The 12,991-nt window shown below is 38.9% G+C and overlaps 1 protein-coding gene across 3 annotated transcripts in view; it reads right to left on the reverse strand.

Moving 5' to 3' along the window:
• ST6GALNAC3 (ST6 N-acetylgalactosaminide alpha-2,6-sialyltransferase 3) overlaps nt 1–12,991 on the reverse strand; it is a 570,510-nt gene that overhangs the window by 197,943 nt on the left and 359,576 nt on the right. The window lies entirely within an intron of this gene.

Here is a 12,991-nt window from a genome sequence, read left to right on the forward strand (position 1 = left end):
GCCCGGGCAGAGCAACAAAGATCCAATGCAACCAAAAATAAATAAAATAAAATAAATAAAAATTTTTAAAAAGATCTAAAGGAATTGAAGGTGAAAAATCATACAGGTCTCTGGGAGGACTCCAGACATATTGAGTTATAGAATACATGCTTTTCAAAACAGGAAGATAATTCATCTTTTATATTATCATAAGCCTTACTTAAGCTAACATTATTTATAAGCTCATGTTTTGGGCAGACTCCAGGCTTACAGAAGAGCACATGATCATGACTCCTTAACAGGGACTGTAGAGGGCACAGGTGAAATCTCTAGCCCGCTGATTATATGACAATGAGGTAAGCCTGGACTTTTGTACCATACTTTTTTTTTTTCCATACTTATTTTTTGCCACTTGAAGAACACATCTTGGTTTGCCACACATCCCTGTGGTCAACATATTTTTTAGTTCACTCTGGGATTTGTTCTGTCTTGGCAGCTGCTTTCATTTCCTACCTACTGACAGCCTGATGAGCATGATTTATAAATATTAAAAATAAGGGGGTGAGACCCGGTGCAAAGAACATGCCAACACATGCCAGAACCTCTGATGAGTTCCCGGTAAAACCAGAGAACATGTTTCAAACACCAGTGGATTCTCCACATCTAGGACAATGTCTGGCACCTAGTCAGCACCCAGGGAATATGTGCTTGAAGAATGAATGAAATGTTTGCAAGAGACTTGAATAACACTCTACTTCCATGCTGCCTATCTCAAACCAAAATAAAAGCTCTGCTTAAATAGAATAGCTTGGTGTGAGTGTATGTGGGAGTATGTTAGTAAACAGGATGTTTTCTATCCTTTATGAGAAAGCATGGCAGCTGCTCGCTGAGCTCCTAATAGACGAAGCTGCTAGTTTTACATCCTTGAAAGCCCCTATTTGCATAGACACTATAGAAGGCAGAAGTTAGAAATGGAAACAGTATGTGATCACTTTTGCTAGAAAGTTCTGCCTGTGGTTTGTGATTTCTGGAAATGTGGATGTGCTGACAACAAAATTAACTCCTCCGAAGAACTGAGAATTGCCTTCTCTCATCATCCCTCTCCCTATAATATACATGACTTGACGAAATTAGACTGTTATTTTCATCGCGGTGATCTGCAAAATCATAAAATGATGTGTATTTTGGGAATGCCTAATTAACTCTAGTTAGTTCCACTGAGCTTTTAGCTACTCATATAAGCATTGCAAATATCACGGAGGTGTTCACATCTAGTTTCAGTAACCCAAAGAGATACTCAAAGGACTCGAAAGAAAAATCTCTTTAGAAATCAGGCAATAATGAGGATTCAAATCAAATGGTGAACCTGTGGGATAAAATCAGATCTACACTGATTTGCCAACACTTGCTTTGCAGCAACCAGCAAGAAACACTTTTACAGTCGAAGCCAATATTAAACAATCAAAACAGCAGAATTACAGGCATATACACACAAAGTCCATCCCTATTCACAGTTTTTATCACAAACATTAACTAATATTGATCAAGCTGTTTGCCACAAAAGTTTGCTTTAACGTTTAATCAGCATACAGAGTGGGAGCCATGTTTCCTAGACTGTTGCCAGCACCTTGTGTCACACTTGTAAATAATGGGCTACTCCTACTGAGCACCACCTGCTTAATATAGAAAAATGTTCATCTTAATTAGGAAATTCTTCTTCTTATTTAATATTTATTGAACACCCACAATGTGCTTGGCAGCCAAAACACCAGAAACACACTCTCGGCCCACTAAGAATCCACCTGCTAAGGAAAATATGATGAACCAGTTATGCAGTCATTTCTGTTTTTAACATATCTTATGTAACTCTATCCAGGTGACAGATGATGGCCAATGATTCACTCTTTGGAAGGGTCTTGTCTCCTAATTAAGGTGGGATGGTGAGCTATAAGTTATGAGTGAAGTAGGTGATAAAGAACAAATTAACTATGGTCGCCGTGAAGAATAAGTGAAATTTGCTCCACTGATGGAAGAAAATTTAATACACAATTAAGCAAACCCAACTGTGTTTGTTATGGACTGACACATTAGGACTGCATAACATATTAGAAATACAGAGTGCAGAGTAGAAAAGTTACCTTGAAAAAGCAACCATTCTTTGTTTTGCATTTACCTTCAGTGCTTCTGCACCTCCACAATGATAAAACTATGCTGTGTAATATGAACGTCTTAGTTGGTAAAGATTTAATAGTCAAAGATCTACTCTCAACTAGAAGAATTAAGACAGATTGACAACCTCTCCCGGAAGCCTCCAACTGTACACCCTTCTCTTTTTCCTACACTCCAATCAGCAAAAGTTCAAGAAAACTTGACATGTTCAATATTGCAACTGTGTAGAGAAGCATACTTGGGGAGAATAAATGACCTATTCACATCAAGAGACTGCTACATGTATGCCTGTAATGGTGCCTGGGCATGAATTATCTAGCACTAACTTTAATTACCCTTTTAGAGAAAATTATGAACTTTTTAAAATGTGGTTTTGCTCCAATAATTGCATAGCACAAGTATGTTATTTTTTTCACAGATTTTGAGTTTTAACTAGTTCTCCACTTCACATGGGAAAAGTTTCCCCATCCACCTTTCCAGTGTCTTACTAAGTGTTTCTAGCGTTGTTTTGTTTCTTTATACTTCTCATTAAATCATATAGGCTCCTCATTCTGATTTCTTCATAAGGAAAACATACAATGAATTAAAAAGAATGTGATGACATTGATCATAATGCTACGTATTGTCCTTAAGTTTTACTGTTTTTCACAAATCAGCAACACCAATTGCCCCAGTTATCCCTTTGGAACATGGTGAGTCAGAGAATGGAATATTATCCAGCATCTTAATTTTACAGATATTCAGGCAAAAGAGAAATTACATGTTAGTGGAGGTAATGCTGTGACGATGGCACTTGTCAAACAGTGCCAATATGAACTTTAAATGAATACAATTTGAGAGAAATACATGACAGAGGGATAATGACCAGCTCATATATTTTCAGGGTAATAAATACCTAATGAGCAAAATTGTAAAGCAAATAGTAGGTTGAACATACACCCAACTGTTGATTCTTGACTCAGAGTCAGAGAACAGAATGATTTGTCTGTCTAGAATGATAAAGCATCACTTCTTCATAAGCTAATGAGCAGCACCATCTGGCATGACTACAGAGGAGCAAGACTGTAAGGAAGTGAAGAATAGAATGACAGAGCTGCAGTAGGATTTTCACAGCAAGTTAAAAAATTCCTCACCATTAAAAATAATCGTAATAAATCGTAATAAATAGATGGTCACAGAACAACACTACGCCAACAGTATAAAGATTATAGGACCAAATGTATTCAAAACAATTGTATATAACTCCTGATATCTTAGAATCTTTCTGCACCACAAAGGTTCTCAAATTGTGGTCCCAGGACCAGCAATGACAGAATTACCTGGGAAGTTGTGAGAACTGCAAACTCTAGGTCCTTGTCCCAGAGCCACCAACTCAGAAACTCTCAGGGTAGCCCTAGCAATCTGTGTGTTAACCAGTCCTACAGGCGACTCAGATATAGGCTCATGCTTGGGAACTACTGCTCTACCAACCCAAATAAGAGTCAGAGATTTTTGCTGTTTTTGTGGATACCAAAGAAATTAGCTAATTTGGTCTATTCTGTTTAAACAACTGGTCCATGTGCTGAAGAATAAAAATCAGTCAGACCAGTTCCTTGAGTGACATGATGATCTCTTCGAATAAGAGAACTGTCATCCTAGTATCATTTTATAGAATAACAGCAGAACAAATTGCCTTAAATCTGTACCTTGATGTAGAAAACAAACTTACGGTTACCAAGGGGGAATGTGGGGGGGAGAAACTGGGAGATTGGGATTGAGGAATACACACCACTATATATAAAATAGGTAACTAGTAAGAACCTACATACAGTAAAGCACAGGGAACTCTATTCAATACTCTGTAATGACCTATATGGGAACAGAATCTAAAAAAGAGTGGATATATGTATATGTATAACTGACTCACTTTTCTGTACAGCAGAAACTAACACAACATTGTAAATCAACTATGCTCCAATAAAAAAATTAATTAAAAACAAAACCCTGTACCTTAACTGTATAGTTTCTGAACACATGTATTTTCTTCCTTTTAAGTTGCTTTGGTAGACCCCATGAGACAAGTTTTGCAAGTTTGCCTGAATCCTTTATTTACTTAATCGGTTTTCCACCCCTTAGTCATTCATTCAGCAAGTATTAAGTATCTACTATATGCCATGCACTATTCTAGGTGCTGAGATATATAAGTAACAAAAACAGACAATGATCCCTGCCCTTAAGGAACTTACATCCTAGTAGGGGAGAACGACAAAAACAATAAATGATAAAATCCATAAGTACATAAAATATTAGAAGGTAAACAATGCTATTGGGGAAAGAAAGGAAAAGTTAAACCAAGTCAGGAGAATTGGGAATGCTGCTTATTGGGAGTGGGGATTTCAATGTTAAGTAGTATCGTGGTAGACTCACTGAGTGAGTGACGTGAGCAAAAGCTTGAAGATGATGGAGTTGATCATGCAATACATGAAGAGAAAGGGTGATCCAGCAAAGGGCTGAAATAAAGGCCTGCAAGAGGGAGCATGCCTGGTGTGTTTGAGATGCAGCTTGGAAGACTGTGTGGCTAGAGCAGAATGATCATGAAGGAAATTTAATAAATAGAGGCCAGAGAGAAAACAAGGGTCCAGGTCACCCTGGAAGGCATTGTAAGTCGTTGTAAAAACTTGTGCTTTACCACCTAGAGGGGTGGGATAGGGAGGGTGGGAGGGAGACGCGAGAGGGAGGAGATATGGGGATATATGTATATGTATAGCTGATTCACTTTGTTATAAAGCAGAAACTAACACACCACTGTAAAGCAATTATACTCCAATAACGATGTTTAAAAACAAAAAACAAAAAAACTTATGTTTTTACTCTAAGGGAAATAGGAGACTACCTCAGGGTTCTGAGCAGAAGAGTGACATGATCTAAATTATGCCATAATACTCACTGATTTTCCTCTAAGTCTGTGTACAGTTTCATCAACCATTTATGCAGCAGGTTAAAAGACACTGCTACTATTTTTTTCCTTTTCTTTATGTCCTTCATAAAGTTATTTAAAACTATTTTCACTAAGGCAATTCACTTTCTTTGTTATCAGTGAAGAAAATATTGTCTAGAAGACAATTAGAAGATCAAGTTGGATAGTGATCAGTTCTCCTTTACTTGGGTCTTTGGTTTCCTGCCTTCTGTGGCCTTTCTGCCTAAGGCCCAAGAGTATGACCTTGGATGCTAGGAATTGTTTTTTCACCAAGCAACTGACAGCTAACAGAATTGTGAGTGAAGTCTTGGAACCTGCTTTGCCACTGAAGTGAAACTAAAATGCAAACCTGTATTTGAGGAGTGGCTCTGTCAGTGACTTATTAAAAACCCAGTGCCCAGTCACACAATATCTGGCAAAGGTAATAGACTTGCCAGCCTTTGGGTAAGATAGAGCAAGGGGTGGTCTGTCTGAGTAGAACCGTGGAAACTTTTCTATCAAAATCCAATCCTATAACTTGCCTCGTTTGGTATTACTGTGACCCCTATATACTGAAGAAAAGTGTTTGGAAATTCACAAGTATTTCAACAAGTGGCAAAGGGACTTGGAAACTTAAAAAAAAAAAAAAACTATTGGGTATTATTTCTTTCACTCCTTAACTCATTTATTCATTCATCTATCAAATGTTTACCAAATACCTATTAGAGTCAACCACTGTATCAGGTGGTGGGAAACAAATATATAAGAGCTGATATTCCCTTAAAGAGTTTATGGACTACCTGGAGGATTAGACATAAATAATAATGCATGGTAGAGAGTGATGATTTTTATTTTTAAAAAAAGTCCAAATGCTATGGATTTTCAGAGGAGGAAATATGAGTTCTAATTAGAGATATTACCAAAGGCTTCATGGAAGAGGTAACATTTAATTTGGTCATAAAGGATGCATTTGTGTGCATGGTAATGGGAGGAAGTAAAATTTAGGCAGAGGGAGCAATCTCTGCAAAGGCATAGAGGCAAGGCTATATTCATAGTCACCCATATGAGAGGAAAAGAAGGCCTCAACTAGAGCAGCAGTAGTGGTAACGATAGAAGAAAGAAAATGAGCTATTGCTGAGGTCATTTCAAGGAAACCTGAAATATCTGTGGGTCATTTAGCTGAGAGAAGTAGAGTGAAAACGACACATTTGTTTGCTCTTTTGATGGTAAACCACCACTGTGTTAGGTCTGAAAATAAACTGGAGATAAGCAAAGTCCCTGTTCTTAAGAAGTGTGTTGTCTAATGAGAGAAATGGACAAATAAACATAGTAAGATGAGATAAATAAGACCCTCATTGAATTCTTAAGGACTTCAGGGTGCCATCATGCTTAAATGGCCAGGAACAGGTCATAGTCACAAAACTGGCATCCAACTACAAGTAGATTACCAAGGCTATTTGAGAGATAGTTATTCTTCCCTTATGTATTTCTCTCACTCAAGGAAAAATGAAATGTTGTCCTGTCTCTTCATTCAAAGCAATTTAACATAGTGCAGTTCTAAGGGTTACCAGCAGATTGAAAGCACTGGCCTGGCTTGGGAGCTTGTTCAAAATGCAAATTCTCAGGCTCCACTCCAAATCACCTGAATCAGCAGGTGACTGCAGGTACATTCAAGTCTGAAAAGTACTGTAACGAAACAGAAAGAGAGAGAGGGAGGGAGACAGAGGGAGGAAGGAAGCGAGGAAGGGAGAAGGAAAGAAAGAAAATACTGTACTGATCTAGAGGACTCATTCTTTATTAAAAAAAAAAGGCTAAGGAGGGAAGTCCATTTAGAAGGTCAACATTACTACATCTAATAAAAAGTCTCTTATTTTTGTTTTCAAAGAAGCAAAAATTCAATTCAACAAACACTTGTAGAGCTCCTACAGCATCTCAGCAAGATATTTTGAAATGTTGTCCAAGCAAGTAAAAATCTAGTAGTATAGATGGATACCGTATAGGTTGAAAAGTCTCAAAGAAATCAACTCTGTTTTAAGAGTCAAGGTATACAAGAATTGAGGAAAAAAGAAAGAGATTGCCCCTGCTTCATAGTTTTCATGGACAGTATATAACCATTCTTAATTTCCTTGATTTTGATCTAAACTTGGGAGATGAAAAAAAAAAATCAAAGGAGAGGAGAAATCCAAATTATAGTAGGGAAGCAAATCAACCGAAGAGATAAACCTCATGACTTAAATAAAAATCCCATGACTTTAAATAAATAAATAAACAGGAAAAGAAAAGAAAAGAAGACCCTTAAAGCCCTTATAAAGTTTAAAGTGTAGACATACTCTAACGAAGCTTTCGATTTAAGGTCTATTTGTCTTTGAGGTTCACACCCTTTGTAGTGTTCAAAAGCCTTTATATTGAGGGACTGTTTAGCATAAATGTCTACTGGGACTTCTTTCTATACAGCATAATCTGGCTATGTATCTAGCCATTCTGTCAAGTCATATCCTAAGGCCCAGGAGAACATCATTTTCTGAAGTAGACTGGTTGCAAGTCTTGATTTCTACAACTACCAGTAGTCTGAATAGTCTTCCTTTTAAAAATATAGTCACCGAATTAAAGATGTTTCTCTTGTTTTACTCCTAAACTAAGCTGTTTTGTCAAATTAGTTTCACCCAGTGCGTGCGTGCACGTGCCCTTGCACGAATGTGTGTAATTTTAAACAAAAGAGAGGTTAGTACTGATATATTGATAAATTAAAAACATCCTTTCCATCTTCCCATTATTAAAATAGGTTCTTCCCTCCTTTTAGTGAATTTTTAATTTCCAGCCTGTGTGTATTACAAAGGAGGCCTAATGTAGGTCACTACATGCCATCATGAATAATGGGAAAAAGGAAGTCAACTATTTCCCAATGCTTGTTAGCATGAAAACACAGCCCTGGATGCCTTATTATGCCTTTTGACTCCGAAGTCCTATGGGTCTGCCCGTGACTGCTGTGTGAACTCATTGTTCCTGCCAAATACATCAGCTGGGGTGGGAACATTAATTCATTTTAACAGAGATGAGTCAACGTTGCTCCTGAAAAAGTGCTGAGATGCTATATTTGCAAAGGCTGTCTTCAAAAAGAAAAAAAAAAGAAAATACTGTTTTTAATACTGGGTTCTGTCTCTCAATCCAAGAATTTTTCTACTTTGCCTATTTTCTCTTGGTCCAGGTTTTCCTAAGGTTAGTACCTACTTATTCCAAGTTAGAAATAACTAGACATCTTTGTTTTCAGAGTCCAGGTAGAGTCACAGGACTTCTTTGGGTGAACTAGGCACGTGTCTGTGCCTCTTGGCTGGCGCTCGGGCTAGCACATCTTCCAGTTTTTGCTTTTGCCCCTTCCTCTCGCTGTACTGCATTTGTTGAGGCAGTTTGCCTGCCTTGTGTACCAACAGAGGGGACTCTCAGAGAGTTTCTAAATTCTCAGGGAGGAGGCTTTCCTCTTTCCACTCTAGGAAATACTAAGGGTTTGTAAACCTAAGGGATGTGAGACAATTTAATCCCTAAAATCGATCACACAGCAGCACAAGAAACTTTCAAAATGGCCAAAGCTAAAACAGCAAAACCTGGGCTGCACTTAAAACCCACACCAGATGACAAAACCAACTCCAACACAAGGCTGTGAGAAACAACACATCACTGATTTCTTTTTCTCTCTGTAGGACTGAGTGGGAATGGATGGAGCATGCAGGCAATGATTAGCCATGTAGCCATCTTGATATTTACCAATCAGTTTCCCATTTTGACAGTGTCTTCTGAAACTGACTTTTGTGTACCCTGTTTCTTAAATGATCCTTAAAAGTAACTCCTTCCCTTCACATCCTCTGCACCTGAAGCAGTAAGGTCTTGAAATATGGATCTATTTGCTGCTAGCCTTCATTAATTTCATCCATCCCTGAAGGCAGAGCCACATTTATGCCCGCTAATGAAGACCTATTTAGGGGAGCTCAGGGCCCTTTATCAGCCCTGAATTAGCTTTGCAGTTTTAATGGGATTATTACTTAATTAAATAATGTGCCTGCATTTGCCAATGTATTTCTAAAGTGGGATGCAAGCTGCAACTGCCTACATGCCCATAGGTAAGCAGAACACCTCATACAGGATTTGTTGCTTCTCCAAGAGAGTTAACATTCGTTTTACATCTGTACATGGCCAGGCACATAATCACATTCTGCAAATGTTGAATGCAGTACCATGTGCCACTATCAGCCCTACAGTACCTCTAGGGTATTTCAGTCTTAAAATATATTAATGCAAATGTGGAAATGTCAGCAAGCTAGTATCATGTATGCACACCAATCATTCAAAGGGGGAAAAGAGATCCATTTTGGTCCAGATTATTTTGACTACAAGACTTTTAATTCCAAAGGTTTCTGGTTTGTTGAAGGTAGCTGTTTCCCAGAAAAATATTTGGTAAGTAAAAATATAAAGGTGACCACTGCCCAAATGACCTAGAATTCTAAAGAAAACTGAGCCCCAGAAGATGAACAGAGAAGGGGCAAGCAGTCTCTCTCTCTGTTCTCTCAACCTTTCCCACAAGGTCACCGTTTCTAACTGACAAGCCAAATAATTTTAGTCAGTAACTGATAAGAAAGCAAATTAAATTTCATTTTGTTTGAAAAAGTATTCCAATATGCATATGAGTTGATCTAAACTCATTCTAAGAAATTTAACAGGGTACATTTTCTTTTATTACTTCATGTTTTCTCAATAAGGAATCCCTTAAGATAAAAATTAAAACCACTGGGGGGCTTCCCTGGTGGCGCAGTGGTTGAGAGTCCGCCTGCCCATGCAGGGGACATGGGTTTGTGCCCTGGTCTGGGAAGATTCCCGCATGCCGCGGAGTGGCTGGGCCCATGAGCCGTGGCCGCTGAGTCTGCGCGTCTGGAGCCTTTGCTCCGCAACGGGAGAGGCCACAACAGTGAGAGGCCCACGTACCGCAAAAAAAAAAAAAAAAAAAAAAAAAAAAATTAAAACCACTGTAAAACTGAAAACATGCCCGCCTTGAATGGAGGAGGGGCTAATATTTTTTAAAAATGATTTTGACAATTTGAAGAATTAAGTTGAGAGGCAAATTTTTATTTGAAGAACTTAATTTAATCACTTTCCTATAATGAATCACTCTAAATACTAGGAACAATATATATATATATATATATATATATATTTTTTTTTTTTTTTTGCTGTACGTGGGCCTCTCACTGTTGTGGCCTCTCCCACTGCGGAGCACAGGCTCCGGACGCGCAGGCTCAGTGGCCACAGCCCACAGGCCCAGCCGCTACGCAGCACGTGGGATCCTCCCGGACCGGGGCATGAACCCGCGTCCCCTACATCAGCAGGCGGACTCTCAACCACTGTGCCACCAGGGAAGCCCGGAAAAATATTTTTTTAACTTTATAAATTATACATCATAATGGTGACATAACTTCTCCATTAAAAACCTGATGACGCCAACAGATGAATGGATAAAGAAGATGTGGCACGTGTATACAATGGAATATTACTCAGCCATAAAAAGGAAAGAAACTGAGTTATTTGTAGTGAGGTGGATGGACCTAGAGACTGTCATACAGAGTGAATAAGTCAGAAAGAGAAAAACAAATACTGTATGCTAACACATATATATGGAATCTAAAAAAAAAAAAAAAAAAGGTCATGAAGAACCTAGGGGCAAGACGGGAATAAAGATGCAGACCTACTAGAGAATGGACTTGAGGATATGGGGAGGTCGAAGGGTAAGCTGGGACAAAGTGAGAGAGTGGCATGGACATATATACACTACCAAACATAAAATAGATAGCTAGTGGGAAGCAGCCGCATAGCACAGGGAGATCAGCTTGGTGCTTTGTGACCACCTAGAGGTGTGGGATAGGGAGGGTGGGAGACGCAAGAGAGAAGAGATATGGGGACATATGTATGTGTATAACTGATTCACTTTGTTATAAAGCAGAAACTAGCACACCATTGTAAAGCAATTATACTCCAATAAAGATGTTAAAAAAAAACAAAACCTGATGACAAAAATTAGCACTTGCCTCCAGGAAGTGCAGGTAAATCAACCAAAATACTTTACACAAAAGTCAAATTATATGGACAATGCTTTTTCCTCATCCCTTCATGCCTGCAGTGATGTATACCACTTAACCCCCTCCTATTTGCTTAGGAGAAAAATACTTCAAACGTTTATTAGGATATAACCAACACACACTTTTTAAGCATGTACCTACATGAATGCTTGCATACAACACTTTCTTTGATGCAAAATAATCTTAAAATGTTTATAGCAATCATATTTTGGTTGTGCTGTTATTTTTATTCTAAAAGTGTTGTGTGTATGCTGTGGGATAAAGCAGATGAGTATTTACATTGGTGTCTCTAGGACCTGTGATTGTCAGCATGGCAGAAAGAAGAACAGATGTAAGATAGATGAGGTAAGATAAAAACCTGGTAGACCTGAAATTGTATTGGAAGTTTCAGTTTGAACTCAAAACAATTTTATCGTTAAACAATATATACACTGTATGTTGTTTATATACTAGCTCTGTCCAATGAAAAGACCATAAAACAAAGACCAATCCAGTAGTAATGAGCATGTGTAGTGCCAAGATTATGTTCTCTTCAATACTAAAAAGGCGAAAGTTCTTTGGAAAAAAAAGTCTGAATCCATGTTTGCATCAGGATATGTACAAGAAGAGCCCGAAACATCCTATAATACCAGGAAGCAAAGGAGATTTAAAAGACTTTGTTTTACAAGACTACTAAAGACATGTCAAAAACACTCAAAATCCAGTCTGAAGAGGTTCCCACAGCTCAAAATAGGACAGTTAAGCATAAGAACATAACTGGAATGAATCAAAATATTTCAAAAATGTTTAAGTACATAAGTCAATATGTAAATACTGAAAATAATAAATTTACTGGTGACTTTTGGAGAATGATAGGGCATGAATGCCCTAAAACTAAAAAAGAAGAGATTGGTTCAAGATGGCAGAATAGAAGGACATGCTCTCACTCCCTCTTGCGAGAACACTGAAATCACAACTAACTCCTGAACAATCATCGACAGGAAGACACTGGAACTCACCAAAAAAGATACCCCACATCCAAAGACAAAGGAGAGGTCACAATGAGATGGTAGAAGGGGCTCAATCACAATAAAATCAAATCCCGTAACTGCTGGGTGGGTGACTCACAAACTGGAGAACACTTATACCATAGAAGTACACCTACTGGAGTGAAGGTTCTGAGCCCCACGTCAGGTCTTCGAACATGGGGGTCCAGCAACGGGAGGAGGAATTCCTAGAGAATCAGACTTTGAAGGCTAGTGGGATTTGATTGCAGGACTTTGACAGAACTGGGGGAAACAGAGACTCCATTCTTGGAGGGCACAAACAAAGCAGTGTGCACATCGGGACCCAGGGAAAGGAGCAGTGACCCCATAGAGACTGAAGCAAACCTACCTGCTAGAGTTGGAGGGTCTCCTGCAGAGGCTGGGGGTGGCACTGTCTCACCATGAGGACAAGGACACAGGCAGCAGAGGTTCTGGTAAGTATTCCTTGGCGAGACCACTCCCGAAGTCCATCATTAGCCCCACCAAAGAGCCGGGTAGCCTCCAGTGTTGGGTTGCCTCAGGCCAAACAACCAACAGGGAGAGAACACAGCCCCACCCATCCCCAGACAAGCAGATTAAAGTTTTACTGAGCTCTGCCCACCAGAGCAACAGCCAACATTACCCCCCACCAGTCCCTCCCATCAGGAAACTTGCACAAGCATCTTAGATAGTCTCATCCACCAGAGGGTGGACAGCAGAAGCAAGAAGAACTACAATCCTGTAGCCTGTGGAACAAAAACCACATTCACAGAAAGATGGACAAG

Source organism: Monodon monoceros, unplaced genomic scaffold (genome assembly GCF_005190385.1).
Source record: "Monodon monoceros isolate NGI ecotype Baffin Bay Population unplaced genomic scaffold, NGI_Narwhal_1 Super_Scaffold_18, whole genome shotgun sequence".
NCBI classification, from domain to species: Eukaryota; Metazoa; Chordata; class Mammalia; order Artiodactyla; family Monodontidae; genus Monodon; species Monodon monoceros.